Below are 21,344 nucleotides of genomic sequence, written 5' to 3'. Positions count from 1 at the left end.
TTAACCTTTCGCTACTTGGGCATATTTAGGAACTGGCTAATGTTTTTTTTTTCTGAAAATTTAATTTGGCTTTTTTTTTCAGTTCATTAATAGGTGATTCACAGCGAAATTTATTGAAAGGTAACTATTTATTAAAAACTTAAAATAGACACTATTCTTGGGATATACGGTATTGCCTATTATCCAATTTTTTAATTATTTATTGCTAGATGGGTGGACGAGTTCACAGCCCACCTAGTGTTAAGTGGTTACTGGAGCCCATAGACATCTATAACGTAAATGCGCCACCCACCTTGAGATAAGTTCTAAGGTCTCAAGTATAGTTACAACGGCTGCCCCACCCTTCAAACCGAAATGCATTACTGCTTCACGGCAGAAATAGGCACGGCGGTGGTAGTTACCCGCACGGACTCACAAGAGGTCCTACCACCAGTAAAATTTCTATTGCTTTTGTCAATGAAATCAATAAGTTGTGACCAACTTATATAAACAAATAGGATAATTACTCGCAATCTCCTTACTCCTTCTCAGACCAAAGAGTCAGCTACGGTGATCGGCTTTGGCCTCTTCTGGACATCACCACTATGAAGTCATCTTCAAGCGCACCAAATCGTCCCCGTACTGACATTTCTGGTCGTCGTGGAAATCCTAGAATAGAAATAACTTTTTAGTAGGTTTACCGTGAACAAAACTATTGTGGCGGTAGCCATCATACAACGCAAGATAATTGACAGATGCCTGAATCTCGCTTACGACATTTTTAAAATAAGCTCGCATATATATTCCTCCAAACTGGAGTTTGGGAAGCTTAAACGACAAACGGAAAGAGATCACGTCGGGGTCACCAGTTGTAGGGTAGGTATATACGTCAAAGGGAAGATCTTTCACCGAGCGGATGATATTGCTCGGTAGACCGACGGTCCGAATGCTTTTTTTTTATGATTGAAGGATTACTGGTGGCCCGGAGGCCTTTCCACTTTCACCAGGACAGGAAGGTCCGAATGCTGTTGTTCGGAACTTGTATATATGCGCTTTATCTTGAAAATGTCGTAAGCGAGATTCAGGCATCTGTCAATTATCTTGCGTTGTATGATGGCTACCGCCACACTATGTAATGAATAATTGGGGATCACAGTAGTGGGTGGCGTTTAAAGCAAGACGTTTTCTGATTTGGAATTTGGATCCGTAGTTATTGCTAGTTGTAATGTGTGCTCCATTCTCGAAGTGTTGGGTTAGGTTTTCACGGTTCTATTGGTTGATAAAATTGTTAATAACATTAACATTTGGTTTAAATTTCGGTTCTGCCAGTGTAAGCCAATATACACGTGTTTTTTTCTCTAATTTACTTCTTTTCTACTTGTTCGAAAATCGATCACATATACTTAAGTATGCACAACTTGAAATGTGCTGGAGGTTGAGAATGCTTTGTTGTTTCGTTGCTGTCAATGTCTCAACTGTGAAAAGTTATCATTAACCTGTCACATAATTTTTTAAATGACGGTCGAACCGCTGGATTACCAGCCCATGTCTTAGGGCTGAAGGAAAAAGGTCTACCAAACAAGCCTATCGATTTTACACCCAAGCGCCCCAATCCCCTTGAGAACTTTTTACTGGTGGTAGGACCTCTTGTGAGTCCGCGCGGATAGGTACCACCGCCCTGCTTATTTCTGCCGTGAAGCAGTAATGCGTTTCGGTTTGAAGGGTGGGGTAGCCGTTGTAACTATACTGAGACTTTAGAACTTGTATCTCAAGGTGGGTGGCGCGTCTACGTTGTAGATGTCTATGGGCTCCAGTAACCACTTAACATCAGGTGGGCTGTGCGCTCGTCCACCCATCTAAGCAATAAAAAAAAAAAAAAAAAAAAAAAAAAAAAAAAAAAAAAAAAAAGAACTCGAAAAAGGTTGGTTCGTGGACATTATGCCACTTTCACCTTACAAGATATCGGGATGATTATTATGTAGATTATGCGAATAATGTTTTTTTTTTTTTTTTTTTTTTATTGCTTAGATGTGTGGACGAGCTCACAGCCCACCTGGTGTTAAGTGGTTACTGGAGCCCATAGACACCTACAACGTAAATGCGCCACACACCTTGAGATATAGTTCTAAGGTCTCAGTATAGTCACAACGGCTGCCCCACCCTTCAAACCGAAACGCATTACTGCTTCACGGCAGAAATAGGCGGGGCGGTGGTACCTACCCGTGCGGACTCACAAGAGGTCCTACCACCAGTAATTACGCAAATTATAATTTTGCGGGTTTGATTTTTATTGCACGATGTTATTCCTTCACCGTGGAAGTCAATCGTGAACATTTGCTGAGTACGTATTTCATTAGAGAAATTGGTACCCGCCAGCGGGATTCGAACACCGGTGCATCGCTTGATACGAATGCACCGGACGTCTTATCCTTTAGGCCACGACGACTTCAAAGTAATATTTACAATGCTTTTTATAATATCGTAGACGAAGCTCAATAACTAATTTTCGACTAGATAATGAACTGTTTAATAATATATAATATCTAGATAGAAGAAAAAAGAATGGGATAATTTGTACTGTTGTACATTTCAAAGCATAGAGTAAAAATATCGATTGCACTGAAAAATCGATTATCCAATCTAATAAATTCCCATTCCAAGAATTCTAATTTTTCAAACGAATACCTAGTAGAATAATTTATTTCTTTTCAATATTATTGTGTTTCTAATAATTAAGTCGCACGTACATTTAGAGATAGGATGGAATTGTAAATGTACAATGAAATTCCTTAGAACTTGTTAACTCGAAGTTATTTAGTTACAAAACAATTAACAGCAAACGATAGGATAGGGGGTCGTAAAATTCGACCTTGACACCGAACGATTTAGGTCGACTTTCATTTGAACGCTATAGTTGTATTGATTGGGCGATACATTAAGCGAATGTGTAATTTTACGATCCATAGTTGGAAGTTTTGTTTCGTTTTCACAATAAAATAGATAGTGGGTAATTTTCTCGTAATGTGTCTGTGTTTCGGGGTATTTCGAAGTCGGCCGTTATACCTTAGGTTTTATGGGAGGGACTATTTGAAAATGTTTTGTTTGTACCAGTTGTGTTTTTTATTTGGCACGACTGCAGCTTTTCATTCTGGATGATGTTCGTTTATTTTTGACAGTGAAAAGTCAAAATTCACACTTCCATTTATGTTTGATCGGAGTCCATAGAACACTAGAATACTTTTGCCAATTTAATACTTACTAGTGGTCACCCATCAGTCGAAATTCGACCATCACTATTAATTTATATCATAAGCTTGGACATTATTATGATTCTATCGTCAAAGATTTTATTACTTCTATGATCACAGATTTCGCCAAGGTTACACTATAGACAAATAATATTATTGACAAACAATATTAATCTATTTTCAATTTGACCACAGACCTTACAAAAAATAAAAGAGTATCGTGTTTGTGTCAAATCGTGGTAGCGGTATCGTCGTAGTGTGTGTAATGTTTTTATTTAGATATTGATTTTACGTATTTTCATGCATAATTTAAAAAAAAACTGCCCGGCTTCTCTGTATTGTCCATAAGTGTCAGAAATTTCATATTCCTTTGTTCGTGCAATCTCCGTAAAAAGGGGTACAAAGTTTTTGCTTCACCTTTTATTAAATAGATTAATAAAGTACACTTCTATATTAGTAACTATTATTTAAATCAAATAAAAAACAGTCAATACCTCTAACAATTTGAATTCAACTTTGTTATTTGCACACAAAAGTTTCCTTTGAACCATCAAAGAAGTTCAAGTGGTCCACCGATTATAATGTAGGCGTGTCGTCGAAAAAAATTCTCTTGAAATTCACGCAAAATAAAAAAAAATAAAAAAGTAGCCGGGTACATTCCTGGCATCGGTTGATAAACTAAGTTTGGGTCGCCCTGGGCCGTCCTGATTACAATTCGATAGGGTTAAGTTTTCAATTATAACTTGCATAATGGCTGCCGAGTGAAAATCGTTTAAAGAGTTTTATTTTGTCGTTCTAACAGGTTATCAACTTGAGTAGCCATATATTTCAACCCTCAAAATTTTGAATTTTTTTTATATATTTTTATTGCTTAGTTAGCTGGGCGAGCTCACGGCTGGTGCTAAGTGGTTACCGGAGCCCATAGACATCTACGACGTAAATGCCGCCTCCCACCTCGAGACATAAGTTCTAAATCTCCGTTTTAACAGTACAACGGCTGCCCTACCCTTCAAATCGAAACGCACTATTGCTTCACGGTAGAAATAGGCAGGGTAGTGGTACCTACCCGTGCGGACTCAAGATGTATGTAATTACGCAAATTATAATTTTACGGGTTCGATTTTTATTACACGATGTTATCCCTTCGTCGTGGGAGTCAATCGTGAACAATTAATAAGTACGTATTTCATTAGAAAAATTGATACCCGCCTGCGGGATTCCAACATCGGTGCATCGCTTGATACGAATGCACCGGACGTCTTATCCTTTAGGCCACGACGACTTCAAAAATGGAATGTGTTATTTCGAGCGCAATTTTTTTTTATTCTGCTCCTCAATAGAATTTCTGGCAATGACATAAGATGAGTTATCTCTCTTGACTGCGAACGACTGATTACTCTATAACAGCTCACTAGAAGGAAACAAAAGGAATCATGGCGAATTGTGGAGTTTGAAATTCATAAGTATCTACAGTTGGAAATGTGTCTATTGATGATAACGAACGTCACAAAGTACACGCTCTTGTAAAAGTTATTTTCTTCTCTCTTACATCTAATGAAAGCAAATGGTTCAGTTTACCCGACACTGGCGACCATAACTTTAGTAGCAGCAGATTCAAGGGCGCTGACGATTTTTTCTAACTTTGTTTAGAGGAGAACATGTCATAGCGCTCGGATAAATTCGGTGATGTCATAGCAAAAAGGATGTGATCAATTCGCATCGCAATCAATTCCTCAGGGAACTTAAGGTACAAAATGTCGTTAATTTCCATAGCTCAAATCCTATCTTTCTTATACCTTTAAACGAGCAATTCTTGTATATATAATCTATAATCTGGATCTCCGAAACGGCTCCAACGATTTTCATACAATTTAGTATACAGGGGATTTCGGGGGCGATAAATCGATCTAGCTACGATTTATTTTCAGAAAATGTTGTTTTATTCGTGTTTTCAATAATCAACTCTTCCCGACATCTATTGGCGAATAATAATACTATTTTTCTTAATTGAGGGCAACTAACCGCTTCAAAGACACAACAAGATGGCGTTATCAAAAAAAAAAACCGAGCAATGCCCGGTCATCATATAGTAATTTTAAAAGATGGAAATACATTTTAACAATTTGTTGGTTTTGGTTTTTAACTTAGTACGCAGATTACTAGACGAGTGAACTAACCGTATCTTTTTAATTTTCATTACGAAATCAATTACACTGAATTACTTACTTAGGGTACCAGATATTCATAGTTGACAAACTGATATTCAAGAAGAGTCAGCATTCGGTCAATTCATTATCTTTCAACACCAGAGCGGCGTGAGATGCAAACAAAAACCGCGTAATATCAAAGCAATAAATCATACACTGACCAGAACAGTCTAAACACCAACAAAACTGGTCTTTATCTACCCCGGATTTCAAAGCTGGGGTCGTCTCTAGTACATCATCGTTATCGACTCGACGTTATGTCATCTATACTAATATTATAAAGAGGAAAGATTTGTTTGTTTGTTTGTATTGAATAGGCTCAGAAACTACTGAACCGATTTAAAAAATTCTTTCACTGTATGGAATTTACACTATTCTCGAGTGACACCGGCTATAATTTTTTTTTTGAAAAAAATTAGGGATCCTTACTAAAACCCCCATAATGTAACCAAAGGCATAAAATAATTACCTAAAATATTATTTACATCGCGTTCCCTGCGAAAACTATTGATGATAGAATAAAATAATGTACCACGACTTTGTAGAATACATAGTTATGCCGCAATAAGTGTTCTTTTATTTAAAAAAAGTAATAAAAAACGTCAGAAGTGTCAAGGGACACCCGGATGGAACGAAGTTCCTTTCGATTAATTAGTGAAGGAATTGTAATTTTTTTTTAAGTTATAATAATAAATTACGGCATTATGAAGAAGAAAAAAACAATACTATGAACTAAATTACTATTGTTGAAACGCTATCTCGAGAAACTGTACTCATTACGCGGGCCAATCGGATACGAGCAATGTCACGCGATAAGCGCCTACACGTTAATTGGTCAGAATGACGGATCTAAAAAGTGTCGTGACAACTTTTCGTAAGAATTTTTTCCGTCTAGCCCCCTTTCACAACGCGCGATAAGGAACTTCGTTCCAAAAAACAACGTCAAATATCGTTGAAAATTTTTGTTAAATACCCGAGCGGGCCCGGAGCGGGTTGCTAGTCGACCAATAAAAGTCTTTCGCGGTCGTGATTAACGATTCCTAATTCACAATTTATCGAGGTGAACCCCGAGGCTTCGGTGTGTATCAATCAATACTTCATAATATTTGTCGCTGTTGTACGGTACTTCATTGATTGCGGTCGGTTCATTGATCGATTTTATTTATGTGCTGGGCGTGATGAAAATGACCAAAGATTTTGGTACATAAATAAACGCTGGTCTTTTGTTTGTTTTTTTTTTTTTTATATTTGCTGTAGACTGCGTCACGTTTTGTGTCAAGGATTTCTATTAAGAAATTTAGTGAGTTGGACAGTATTTGCAAAGTATATTTTTTTACTGGTGGTAGGACCTTTTGTGAGTCCGCGCGGGTGGGTCCCACCACCCTGCTTATTTCTGTCGTGAAGCAGTAATGCGTTTCGGTTCGAAGGGTGGGGCAGCCGTTGTATCTATACTTGAGACCTTAGAACTTATATCTCAAGGTGGGTGGCACGTTTACGTTGTGGATGTCTATGGGCTCCAGTAACCACTTAAGACCAGCTGGGCTGTGAGCTCGTCCACCCATCTGAGCAATAAAAAAAATAAAATATCGGGCTTTGTTGGATATCGGTGCTTTCAGAAAAGAAGAGCTTCCAATTCCTTCTAGGTTACTACGCCTTGAGAAAGGCGCAAGAGGCACCGTCGTGAGCGTTAGCAAAAGTCCATTTTTTCCGGTACCAATCCTAATTACCGTCTCATTATCTCAAGATCTCAAGACCCTTAATCCATTTAATTACAAATATCTTAACGCTTAACAAAACACCATTTCAAGTCTCGACCTCACGATCCCCGACTCCATTAAAGCAGTGAGGATTAAAATTATTACGAAATTTAATTCCTGTTTATCTTCATTAAATAAGGCTCTTAACCGTAGAATTTTAGGAATCGCCGAAGTTTACGTAAATTTAATTCGGACATCGTCACGAACAAACCCGCCAGTTAGAAATACTTCGTATTCAGAATAAGCTTAATGTTACGAAGGGTCTAGTTAATGATGTCACGGATGTAGCTGGTAGACTTTGGAGGAGCAGTGTAAGGATTTTCGTCGATATGGGTATTTTGTAGTTATAGCAGATCCCCAGATCGTAAATGCAGTCATGCTATAAGTCCACTATGCAATGGCTGTACTACCATTCAACATTATACATTCATTATCAATTTTATAGAAGAAAAACCTTTTTATATTGATTGTTCTTTCATGTTGGCCCAGTTCGGTAGTTGAGCTGCTTAATCAACTTTACGGTTGTCAACTTTAGAAACAATGGAAGCTATGATTTTTTTTTTCGAGTAGGGCGCCTAACCTCCTACGAGGTCCATGCCTAGGGGACACATGGGGTGGGATTTGACGGTTTGCAGATATTTTGAGCAGACCGCCAGCCCAAAATCTTGGCAGTCATGGAACCCAACAGTCTACTCTTATTAACATCTATACTATATTTACTACTTTAATATTGTAGTATTATAAAAAAAAATCCTTTGAAAAAAATATCAATTTAGCTATCATATTACGATACGGCTTAAAAATAAATCTGATTTTAGAAAATGTTGTTGCTTTTTTTACCGGACAGATGAGTAAACGAACTCATGGTCCATTTGGGTTTTAAATGGTTGCCGAAGCTCATAGACTTCACAACGCGAATGCTACCACCTACCTTGAAACACGAAATCCAAGATTCAAATATATGTGTAAGATGCTGATAAAAATAATGATCTAAATGGAACTAAAGCTGTATCGTTCAAATGTTGTAATCGAAAACTAGTAAATGTATGAAATTTCTTAAAATATTTGTTAGTTGGATTCGTACCTTAGACAGATCATACCCGATACGGTGGACCGAATGGTAAGCAGTCGATGACGCCCTAAACACGTCATTACGGATCCTCCCGATCCATTAATGATGCTTTTAGTTATCGGTCATCGTTCTCGTCGAACCCGTCGCTTGCGACGAAGGACTCGACGAGTAAATTAACCCATAGACACAATCCACTGAGTTTCTCGCCGCATCTTCGCAGTGGGTCGCGTTTCCAATCCGTTGGTAGATTCTGTGAAGCACTGCTCTTTCTAGAGCCAGTGTTAGTAATGCTCCCTGTTTGAGCCCCTATACTATACTATATACTCTATAGTTTGCTTTCTATGAAAATAATGAGATGGCAAAAAAAGAAATTACAACGAACACATTTTCAACTATACGTTTTTTTCTTTTTTTATTGCTTAGATGGATGGACGAGCTCACAGTTAACCTGGTGTTAAGTGGTTACTGGAGCCCATAGACATCTACGACGTAAATGCGCTACCCGCTTTGAGATATAAGTCGTATCCTTCACAAGGACTGATCCATTTCAAACAAAATAATAGAAATAAACAACAGCTTTATAAATAAATTAATAAACAATCTTAAACCAAAGAATAGTCTCGAACTTGTCCCTTAAAGCAAAAAGTAGGCAGATAATAAAACTTTCTCAGTTTCAAGTTAACATCTCTATGAAAATATTAAGAGGGTGACTCTTGGAAATATGTACTTTTTCCGTCTGTCCAGAGGGAGAGATGTTATTTTTCGTTTAGGTTACACAATATTCTCGGGAGTACAGGATCGGCGTAGGAGCGTTTAAGGAAAGGCCTTCAAATTATTTTCGTATGAAATAATTTTACTGAAGAAAATTATGATACATTTTATATACTTAACACTACATCTAGACCAGCCAGCCACCTCGAGGTCAATTGTAGTTAGTAGCTGTTCAGTTGGATTCTTGGGTTAACCAACTCGTCACGGAGAAGCTGGAATTTGGGTCACCAGAGCTCTTCCATAAACATAATCCAGATTTAGAAATATGAAATATTTGAAATAGATCTCTGATTGTATATTGGGCCCAAATCCCGAGGTAGATGAATGGTAAATTATGACCAGGTAAGCGATTAAACAAAGCTTCACTAGTGATAAATAAAATAAAAACGTAAAGCCAAACCAAACCAAAACCCCCTGAGTCCGATTCTGTAGTGAATATAAAAGCGTGGCAGATGTTCAAAAGAGGTATAAGATGTAATAGGTCCCAGGCGAAACAAAGATATTTTCAATCTCCAGTTTTTTTATGTTACTCGGGTATATTCAAAACCGAACCTTAGTGTTGTAGCGTTTTAGATCAAAAATGTCTTCACTTTTTTAGAATTTAATAAGTTACTTTATGTGATTTTTGGTTGCTATAGCATATAATTATGATATTATACTGTAAAGAGCTAGTATTTTCATGACTTAAATAACTGTTTTTTTCTCTTTTGCGTTTCAATGTGTTCAATACCTTTGCAAATAGTAGAGCATAATATTATTATGTTTTTTTTTTTTTTTTTTATGTTTGAAGGATCACTGGTGGCCCGGAGGCCTTTCCAGTTTCACCAGGACATGTGGGCGAGCAAAGGCTCAGCCAGGAGGGGTGGGATTTGCTAACAGCTACCCGGGCGCCTCCGAAGGAGACCTAACAGCTCAAGAGCAGCTGCTTCGCGAATGAATCTACTACCGGATCGGAATCGCGACCCACTGAAAAGATCCGACGAGAAACTCAGCGAGCTGATTCATGGGTTAGGTTGCACGGCGAACTCTTTGTCGAGTTCGACGAGTACGGTTACCGAGGTCCCTAAGCCTGCTCCTAGAGCTGAAGGCGTCTAGTGCGAAGGTTATTGGATCTGATGGATCCGTAAGGACGTCTCTAGGGCGTCGACGGTGACTGGCTCCTGCATGATCAGGATTCGGGGAGTAGTCAGCGGCGGCTACGATAAGGCGATTATCATGACGCATAGCCTTATCGAAGTACCGTTCCGACGCTGACTTCATGTATTTCTGTATAGATTCGAGGCCCAGGTCGTCGTGTAGGTCAACGTTCCTCACGAACCACGGAGCTCCGACGGCTAACCTGCAAAAGCGAGATTGTAGAGATTGAAGGGTGTCTATGTGCGTGCGGGCCGCGTGAGCGAACACCACACTCGCGTAAGTCATGACGGGCCTTATGCAAGTTTTGTAAAGTGTCACCTTGTTCCGAAGGGACATTTTACTCCGCTTACAAATCATGGGGTAGAGTCTACCGAGAATAAACGCGGCACGGTCACGGACTGATTTTATATGCGGGCGGAATGTCATCGATGCATCCAGGGTAACGCCCAGGTACTTGACCTTCCTGGCCCAGGGTATGGATTGACTAAAGAGAGTAATCGGTGGTGTGAGATTCCTCCTCCTAATATGGGAGGAAATCCGTGTGGAGCTTCCCCTCTGAAAGAGCACCGCAGTACTTTTCGCTGGGTTGATGTCTATGCGCCATTTTCGGAACCACTGTCCTAGGGCTAGGGCTGCGCTCTGAAGCTTCTTCGCGATTAGGGACTTGTTTCTACTGGAATAGTAAACAGTCGTGTCGTCGGCGAATAAAGCTAAATGGGTCGGCGGCGACCGGGGAATATCGTTAACGAATAAGCTAAATAGGAGGGGTGAGAGGACAGAGCCTTGCGGGACTCCAGCTGTGAGAGGTCGTGGGGAGGAGCGGGTTCCCTCGACTCGATATCGAAAAGAGCGGTTCGACAAGAAGTCCCGTATGATGAGCACGAGACTATCCGGCACACCCATGTTGAATAGTTTGAAAATCAAACCGTTGTGCCAGACTTTGTCGAACGCTTTTGCGACGTCGAAGAAGAGAGCTCCCGTGTATAACGGTTTTGGTCGATTAAGCCCCACAAGAATGTGCTCCGTGAGGCGGTGCACCTGTTGAACGCATGAGTGATTTGTACGGAATCCGAATTGTTCATCGATGAGAATGCCCTTGGATGAGACGAAGTCTCTGAGGCGTTTGTAGAGCAGACGCTCATACAGTTTGCCTAGAGACATGAGGAGGCTGATCGGGCGGTAGCTCGTCGGATGATTTTTTGGTTTACCGGGTTTATGTATGCCGATAACGTCCGCTTCTTTCCACACCGCGGGAAAGATACAGTTCGCCATAGCGGCATTGAAAATAGATGCCAACATCACGATGAGTTGGACGGGTAGAAGTTTAATAACGCGGTTGGATATACCGTCGGAACCGGGAGCCTTGCGAGGACGTAGGTCTTTGATCAAGTCTTTAACTTCCATCGGGGTGACGGGTGGTAACACATCAGAGGGTGGCAAGGAGGCTCTGCGTTCTACCTCACTGTCTACTAATTCTACATGCACAGGGTCCACGGATTGAGTGCTGGGCGTGCACTGGGTTTGCAATGTATCGGCCAGCAGCTCTGCTTTTTCGTCATCATCGAACGCCGTGAGTCGGCCTGAGGGGCCTACGAGGGGGGGCATAGTTACTACCGTATCCGATTTGAGAGTACGAGCTAAGCGGTAGTAAGACCTTTGGGAGGGCGCGAGTCCTTCTAAGAAATCAGACCATCTGGCATCTCGGACTTCGGCGATGCGAGACTTTACGTCGCGTTGTAGGGCACGCATTCGAATACGATTTTCCGCGGTAGGATACCTGTCGTAGGCGCGTATCGAGGCGTTCTTAGCTCTAAGGAGTTCCCTAATATCGTCGGACAATTTGAAGCGGTGAAGGAAGTCCTCCGCTACAACTTGTTTCGATGACCTATCTAATGTCGAGGTGATGTGTGACGTTAAGATGTCTATGGCTTCATCGGTATCCTGAGGAGACGGGGTAGAGTCCGGGCTAAACGGTAGCGATGGTGGATCAGATTCAGCCAGGCTGATGCCCAGCGTGTGCCAATCCACCACAGTCCTCGTGACGGGAACGGAATCGGGAGCGCGACCGAGCTTCATAACGACGGAACGGTGGTCTGAATCTAACTCTGAAACTACTTCGATCGAGTGTAAGCGCAGAGTTACGTTTTTTAATAACGCTATGTCGAGTATATCCGGGCGATGCGCGATATTTAGCGGGTAGTGAGTCGGGATTAGCGGAGCGACGATATCGAAGGCGAGATTATCGACTAACGCTTCAAGCCGCCTGCCATTCGGGGTTGTGATGTGTGAGTTCCACCTGATGTGTTTACAATTTAGGTGGCCCGCCAGAATGACAGAGCTCCCCATGCCGAGCAGCGCCTCGATATCACTGCTTAGAACGATCTTATCCGGTGGAAGATAAACGGACGCGATAACGATCGGCGCGTGTCCCGTCAGTGAGATTCGGCACACTGATGCTTCGATATTAGCGAGCGCGGGAGGATCGAGTGGGACGCAATGCAGGGCTCTTCTATAGTAAATGACGGTACCACCACCACGAGCAGAGAGCCTGTCGTTCCTGACCATGTTATAGTTCGCGATTTTAGGGTCACGGCGCGCGGGCTTAAGTAGGGTCTCCTGCACTAAAAAGATATCAATTTGATGGTCACGCAAAAAGTCAGAAACCTGATCACGCTGATTTGCGAGACCGTAAGCGTTAAAAAATCCTATTGTTACGGATAGGGGCTTTATTCTACTTATATACGCCATTGATTACCGGCGGAGTGAGGGGAGGACGTACGTATTTAATGACGCGTATACGTCGGCGTATTCTTGCACAACGGCGATAAAGTGTTGTGCAGTGGAGGCAGAGCGAATGGCGTCGCCCAAAGCGTTAACGCGCTCAAAGTTGATCGACTGAAAGAAGTCGATCGCTAAAGCGAGATTGTCGGACGCGGTCGGAGGGCAAGTCGCGGGAGAGGGACGAGTCGCGGGGGCGGGACGAATCGCGGAGGAGGGAGTTGTAGCCGTGTTCATGTACGGCAGCGGTTTCGCCCAGGCCGAGACACTGGGCACCGGCGCCGGAACGAACGCTGGCTTAGCCTGCGACACAGAGGGTGCCGAGGCTTTGATGTCTGGGCCGGAAGCTCGGAGGCGGTTTTGGCGGGCGACGCGGCGATTTATTTTCGGGGCTCGGGGGCATCCGCGGTAATTTGCGGGGTGACCCTGTGTTCGACACAGGACGCAGCTAGGCGGTTCCGTCGCGGTTTTTTGATCGCGAGTGCATAGGGCCGTGGCGTGATCGCCTAAGCACTTGACGCATCGGGGGCGCGCGTGACAGTTACGGGAAGAATGCCCGTATAATTGGCAGTTATGGCACTGGCTAGGTGTGCCTTTCTTGTGTGGGGTTTCGACTGCGATTCCGGAAAGGCTACAGACCGTTCGGATGTTGAATATTTGCTTACCCTCGGGGGTAGGCTGGAGGGCGACGAAAACCATATTATATGGCTCCCTTCCGCGGCCTGTGTGCATGCGGTGTACGGAGTTAACCGGTAGGCCTTGTTCGAGAAGGTCGGCCTTGACGAGCTCAGCATCCAACTCTTTAGGGATGCCACGTATAACGGCACGGAGTTCGCGCTCCTCCTGGAGCGTATATGTGTGGAAACTTATACGCTCCTTACGGAGGTAAGAAGAGAGGGCCCTATGGTCGTCGGATGTTCGAACCTTAATTTGAATGCCGTTCGCGAGGTTACGGGCATTCGTGAAATTGATATTTTTGGCCTTAAGGGCCAGGGAAACTCGATCCCAAGCTGCCTTCTCTTGAAGGATTACCGGGGGAGGGGTCTGGGCTTTATTTTGTGCCACCGGACACGGCGACGGAGTGGCACGGGCTGGAGGCGCAACGGGAGTCTGAGGGCGGGGGCGCGACGCGTTCGCGGTTTTGCTAATTTTAGCGGCCGCGGGAGCTCGAGACTCCGCGGCACGCTTCTTACCCTTTTGCACCAGGGTGAATCCATCCGTCGATGAGGCGGGAGCGAGGTCGACCTCCATCTCCGAGTCAGAGTCGGAGGACGAGGAGGCGGGCGCAGGTGACCTACGAGTAGGTGTTTTGGACGGCGCGACGGAGGCCGCCGATGATCGCGCTGCTGGAACGGTGACCACGGCGGACGACGCAGCAGTTTTACTCGCCAGTATAGGCGACGCGGGAACGGCAGGCACGACGGAGGCTGCGGTGCTCGATGCAGAAACTTTGCACGCAGGTACAGGCGACGCAGGAGCAGCGAGCTCGGTGGAGTCCACGAGAGGGCTCGCAGTGTGATCGGCCTTGAAGGCCTGAAACTCGGAAGTGAGCTTTGGGTAGCGAAGCCGGAGAAATTCCGCAAATACAGCGTCCATGATGTCTATGTGCCCAGGTGGGGCTACCCTGGGTCTTAGAAAACACTCGCCTTGCGGCGAGGCCCCAACTTCTCGGACGTGAGCGGTTCTATTGAACACAGGTGGCGATGCGGCACGATTACTGCAGGACAAAGAAAAATCACAACAAAACGGAAATAACAAAAAGAAACAAAACAATTAAACACTTCCAGGAAGACAATTTGTCGGTAGATGTACCACGAACACAGAAATAACAAAAGGAAACCAAACAAATAAAAACTTCCAGGAAAAACACTTGGTCGGCAGATGTACCACGAACACAGGCCGCGCGAACAATGGCCGGGCTAACAAAAGCCGGGCGAACAAAGGCCGGGCGATCGAGTGGTCGATGAGCACGTCCGCGCGTGACGGGTGCCTCTATCGGAATGTATTATGCTCCTCTGAACTGCATATGTGGTACAAAATATAATAAATACAAGATCAAGGTCTTCAGTAAGATTGTAACGACGGGGTAACGCAAACCCGCCATCGCCCGAAACATGTCTTGTGAGATCCCTTGGATCCATTCTCGGCGCTTTTAAGCTCGTCAAACTCGTTAATTACGACCAAGAGTTCGACGACCGAACTAACCCATAGGCACAATCCACTGAGTTTCCCGCGGATCTTCGTAATGGGTCGCGATTCTAATCCGGTGAAGGTAGATCCTGCGAAGCACTGCTCTTGCTAGGGCTAGTTTTGGCTAACTCTCTCACGTTGAACCCGTGAGCTCATCCGTCTGCGTGTGTCTGGCATAGCCCTCTAGGCTTCCAAAGTATAGGTAAAAAGAAAAGTACTACATAATGTACAATATGCCATCATTACTTTATCTAGCAAATACAAGATGTTGTCATCTGCCGCGTGTCAGTAATCTTGATTGTTTCAGCATTTCATATCTGAGACTTTATCCCACTCTCCAAATAAGTCTTGTCTTTCCTAATTTTTGTGGAAGGACGCGTTATTTGTGGTTGGTCTAAATTGTTGAGCGATTACCTCATTGAACATTTGATTTTGGGTCCAAAAAGATGGAAAGACAGAACCACAGTTTTATTTCTCCAAAGGAAATTGAGACCTAAATCCTGGCCCTTAAAGTTGCGATCGGTTTCACCGCACATAAATCAGAACCCTAAAACTGACATCACAACAGAAAAGACGATAAAGATTACGAGTGTCGCAGTGCACCCTCGAGATTACTCATGATTGCTAACATGTTGTCATGTTGACGATGCTAATAAAAGAAACGCCGCCACAGAGTTGAGTCTTCCGAAATGAAATTGAACGGTTTGAAGTTAGAGAAGTTTTTTCTGATGAATTATCAAGGGAATATGATCTTCGCTTAATATTTTAAGATTCCTAGACTACTTTGGTTGGCTGATGCAACCAAGGCTTTGGTACCAATTCTGGGGTCTATACCTGCAAATTTCTGAACGATTTTGAAAGAGTTCAATTAGGTGACCGCATGGATACCACAGTTTTGCCGAGAAGCAACCTTGCGTTCGTTTCAGCCCTAAGGGTAGGATAGTCGCAACGGAGCTGATACTCTAACCTGATGTTTCAAGGTAGAATTTATATTATATCCTTCAAAACATTCATGAATATTCTGTTAAACAGATATGTCTGAGCAAGTGTTACAGTATTCTTTTGACTGATCAAAGAACACACAATATCAACTAACCACAATACCAATAACCGCTCAAGGTTGAACTAATTTTAACCGTTCTATAAACAATAAAAGGAGTCTAGGTTAAATTTTGACCTTTAAAAGATTTAATCTCAAGGGTTGAATTTGGCCGTCGCTCGGATGACTTACGCCCAGTACGCAATATAAAACTGTTCGACCGCCGTAACTTTCCCGGAAGTACACGCTGGGACCGGGTCCATTGACCCGGAATCCTGCAAATAAAATGCTCGAACCAACATTGCGAGTGGATCGTAACTTACGTGTTTACCGCGATCCAGAACGCCGTTGATAGGAGCTGTGCTGAGCTCCAAGCTGAAACAAAGAAAACGTTGTATTAGAAGTGAATTGGGTATTTGTTTGTCATACATGGGCTGATGAGCTCGTAAGGTAAGAGCCGACAGTCACATTCTTACTAGTAGCAGAGCATCTTGAGACAGCCTATACACCACCACCTAGCCTATTCCTGCCGTGAAGCAGTAACGCGTTTCGGTTTGAAGCGTACGTACCATAAAATTAAGTAAGACAAGGGCTCATAATGTGCGTAGACATTCAGAAGACTAATATTGTCATCATTATTGAAATATCTTTGCCATCTTTATCAAATTAGCTGCTGTTGCGATCGTCCTTAAAGCATCGAAAAGCAGTTCTCATTTTTATTCAAAAGCTAGGAGATGTTTTAGTATTACTGTGCTTAGTAACTTTTTGATGTCACTTAGCAAATTTTCTGACACGGTCATGCAAAATAAAACCGGCCAACGAAAGGGGCGCAGTAAAGTAAAACAAAATGAAGCATGGAAGTACTGACGCAAGATTTGTCTATAAACCGTTGGGCGAGGCTCGGCAAATAACGCGGGCAAACATCCACGACCTTCACCCTGCAAATTGTGCGGATGTAGACTCAGACGTGTACGCGAGACGTGGCCTTAGAGATACTGGATATAACTGATGATGTATCACAAATTTAGGTTTTATAACCTCTTTTGGAATTTTCGGCATAGATCGAGCTACAAGAGCCCATAGATATCCTAATTTAAGAATGCTCCCACCAAACATTTTTTACTACTGCTACCGAATATTGCTGAGGAACTTGAGAAGAAACGCAGACCCGTTCAGATACTTCGACTAGGTATATGATGTAAGCAGGTTTAGCAAATTTAAAATAAAATTAATACCAATTGATTTGACAATTACTTTCCTGTCTGGTCTCTGTATTGCGTTTTAAATAAGTTTAAAAACCAAATTTTATTTATACAGATTAATCTTGAATATAGAGATCAGAGAGGGATTCATTGAAAATAAAAAATGAATGGGAGAATTATAGGGGCAATGTTATTACTAAAATATAAAATTGTAGTTGTCTATCACAAAGCATGGCTGATATTTTTGGAAATTCAGTAATGATATTCGATCTTTGCCTGTGTTGCAGTAAAACGAACCAGCTCATATTTTCAAATAAAAACTGCTGTAACCTTTATATAAATGGCTAAAATCGGTGTAATTTATAACTCTTACCGATGCAGTCACTATTATAATACTCAAGCGTCATACTCTTTCTCCCACATCCAGTAAAAATATATCTTTGTTAAGGTCCACATTTAACTATACCAAGTATTTGTATGGTCTTATTCAAAGTCTAGAATCGTGTTTATTCTCATTTTGATGTTGGTACTTGAGTGAAAAACTTCGATCAACAGCGCACTATAGTTCCAGCAAATGAATAGATTTCAAACGTATCGTTGTTACAAATGTTTGAAGTGTGATGATTAATCGAACCCGCAATATTTACAATAATTCCCGTAATTTGTAATGGTACGGCGTAAAGTAAGCCAACAAGCTCCATGCGGTCTATTTCTGATGCGAAGCTGTCATGTATCCAAGTTTGACGGTTGCAATTACTTGCAATTACATTATAAAGGATTTGGTTCTTCAACCTCATGTTGCAAGATGGATGGTGGTAGTATCGTGATATCAATGGAGACCAATACACCTGGTGGGTTATCACCTTTACCTTACTATTTAACTAGTACAACAAAAAATGAAATCCGTGTGACTCACACAGTAGTATAAAAAGAAATGATCAGCAACTATAAATTTATTTTTAAACAATACAAGCCATTCATTCATTCATTTATAAGCAACTAGGGACCCGCCCTTACATCGCTTATGGAATTGTAATTTACTATTGATTATGAAAATAAGATGGCTGATTTTTTCCTACTTACTTGACACCTATCGTTATATTTTGGGTATTTCACACTATATCTTTATAAATTATAGCCTATGTGTTTTTCTGATGTGTAAGCTATATTAATGTAAAGTTTCATCAAAATCCATCCAGCAGTTTTTGCGTGAAAGACTAACAAAACTAACATCCATATATTCTAACAAACTTTTGCGTTTTTAATATCAGTCGAATTTAATACAAGACCCAAACTAATAAAACTGTGTAGCTTCGGCAAACGACTTGGTATATGATTTGGAAAAACAAAAGTAATTTCTTTAATAGACACATTTACCTAGTCAAAGTCATTTGTTAATTCGGCTATGTCGTGACCGGTTACAGAATATTAGAAACTAAAAGTTAGTTCACGGATAATAAGATTCGTGTTTTCGAATAACCGTTTCGCGTGATGGTCGAAGGAAACCTTCAAAAGATACCATTTTAATTCTTTGTGAAATCATTACTATTACCTAATTATTTTGTTGAAAATTTAATTTATTTATTTGGGAAACAAACAGTACAATACAAACATATAATATTTAAAAAAATTATAGCTAAAACAATAACCAAAAATGTTTCCACAATCAAAATCACATATAAGTAGAGAGTGAACAAGAAGGGAAATTAAGAAATTTAAATTACAAAAAAACAAAAGCAACACAATACGCACATATTATTTTATACATCAACTATACTACTTATCGGGCTAAATCATCTTATAAAAGTTTTAAAATAGCTTTTCTATATGCTACAAGTGACAAGCAAAAGATGTCAGCATTAGAGAACTCGAGAGAGTTCAGAACTCTCGCAAGAGAGAATCTGGTGAATTCCTTAGTCGCCCACTAAGGGATTCTCTAGAGAATCCGCAGTGTATTATACCGCCGTTCTATGATCACTAACTGACATTTACTGGTGATAAGGGTATATTTGACCTCATCAACATTACTATGAAAACTACCGCAGTATGAGCTCGCAATGCTAATAGCCGCCTCCAATGGAGGAACATCGCTGGAGGTGCGGCGGCCTTGAAAGCGAGCAGCGATGACGAGACGCTACCCTTTCCATCGACGGCCGCGACCACCTACTCTGCCAAGAGTATCCGACTAGGAAGAAGAAGAAGGGTATATTGGAAGTACGCGTGGGTAGGTTATTTAACAATAGCTAGTCTATACTTATACTTAATATTATAAAGAGGAAATACTTTTTTGTTTGTTTGTATTGAATAGGCTCCGAAACTACTGAACCGATTTGGAAAATTCTTTCACTGTTTGGAAGCTACACTATTCCCGAGTGACATAGGCTATAATCTTTTTTGAAAAAATTACGGATCCTTACTAAAACTCCAATAATGTAACCGAAGGTGTAAAAAAATGTAACTTAAAATATTCTTTACATCGCGTGCCGTGCTAAAACTATTAATGATAGAATAAAATAATGTACTACGACTTTGTAAAACACATTATTATTTACAAAAAGTGTCACGACAGCATATGTCTAACTATTATAAATATGCCGCAATAAGTGATCTTTTATTTAAAAAAATAAAATTACGTCAAATATCGTTGAAATTTTTGTTAAAGACCCGAGCGGAGCCGGAGCGGACCGCTAGTAATCAATATAATGTTTGTGTTGGTTGTATTGTTATCTTCTTATGTGGATACAGTTTTTTTCTCGTAATTCTATTTTTATTTGTAATTTTTAATTTTTATTTGTATTTGGTAATTATTACATTAATACGGGTTTGCTGAGTGCATATATGTCATTTACATTGCAATCCAGATTAGATTTAGGTACTACTTGTACGATTTAGCTAATATGTAATGTAATGATTGTAATTTGTTTTGTGCATCAATAAATAAAAATAAAAGAAAACACCTCGTTTTTGAAGATGCAACTCTTTGTAAAGTTCCATTAAGTTAACTTAATTCTGATTGTATTGAAGCTTTCTAGTATTTTTAAATAGTACGTTTAATAGTGTGATATGATTTAATTTTAGCCTTGGATCACCATCGGCCCTGAGGCGTCCATTCCTGGTCATTGGCATGATCATTGCCAAAACGACTGATTTTGACCCTATCCAGTGAGTTTTAGTAACTTCCGTCAGGTCATCGCTCTACCTTCTTCGTAAAAGTTTTTTTTTTTGCATTTACATTATATCGATTCTGTTTCAGAAAATGTTTCCAAAATCTTCGCTCACATTTTCGTTAAAAAATAGAATATTGTCCTGTCGTAGAACAAATTACGTACTTCGGCCACATCACTCGTAGAGGCCCCGATAACTTAGAGAAGCTGATGGTAGTTGGTCAGGTTGACGGGAGAAGATCACGCGGACGCTCACCTACCCGCTGGTCTGATCTAGTAAAGACGCTCACCGGCCTGCCAATAACCGAGGCTATAAAGACCACCGAGGCATGAAGACGTGGGGAACCATTGTTCATCGAGTGGTCCACATTTCAGATTAGACACGACCTTCAGCAATGAAGAGACCGACTTCTGAGTCGGTCTCTTCATTGTTTTGTTCTTCTTTGTTCAAGAAATTTGTTCTTCTTCTTCTGAGAAGAAGAACAAATTTCATTCGTAGAACCAGTTTACACTCTTAGTGGTCGTTCTTCATTCACAACATAAATCATTTTCATTTTATATAAACACAATTCGGAAAAACTTTAAAGCTTATTCTACTCTATTTCTACTACTAAATCTTTGGAAGCTCACGTTTTCAAGTCGTGCTTTCATGTAAATAACAAGTCGGGTACAAGGTCGTTTAGACGAGTCAATCTACTTTTAGATCGCCCCTTTTAAGGCGCTACGGTTTGTGTAATGCTCTATCTTTTGTCCCTGATGTAAGGAGAGACGTTCTAAGTTTTAAAGTTCTATTTATATCT

General features: G+C 41.2%; 1 protein-coding gene across 3 annotated transcripts in view; it reads right to left on the bottom strand.

The window, feature by feature from the left end:
- LOC101745515 (potassium voltage-gated channel protein Shaw) overlaps positions 1 to 21,344 on the bottom strand; it is a 93,568-nt gene that overhangs the window by 23,737 nt on the left and 48,487 nt on the right. For 2 of the 3 annotated variants that reach the window (XM_062676788.1, XM_038020317.2), the window contains exons 2-3: positions 16,502 to 16,553; positions 507 to 648 (exon numbers count right to left, since the gene is read on the bottom strand). The gene's annotated coding sequence lies outside the window, so the exon portion shown is untranslated. The remainder of the gene's footprint in view (positions 1 to 506; positions 649 to 16,501; positions 16,554 to 21,344) is intronic. The other variant, XM_062676789.1, reaches the window with a different exon arrangement.

The sequence above is a fragment of the Bombyx mori genome, chromosome 3 (genome assembly GCF_030269925.1).
Source record: "Bombyx mori chromosome 3, ASM3026992v2".
Lineage (NCBI taxonomy): Eukaryota > Metazoa > Arthropoda > Insecta > Lepidoptera > Bombycidae > Bombyx > Bombyx mori.
The sequence above is the reverse complement of the archived record's forward strand: the minus strand, read 5'-3'. Positions and strand labels throughout refer to the sequence as shown.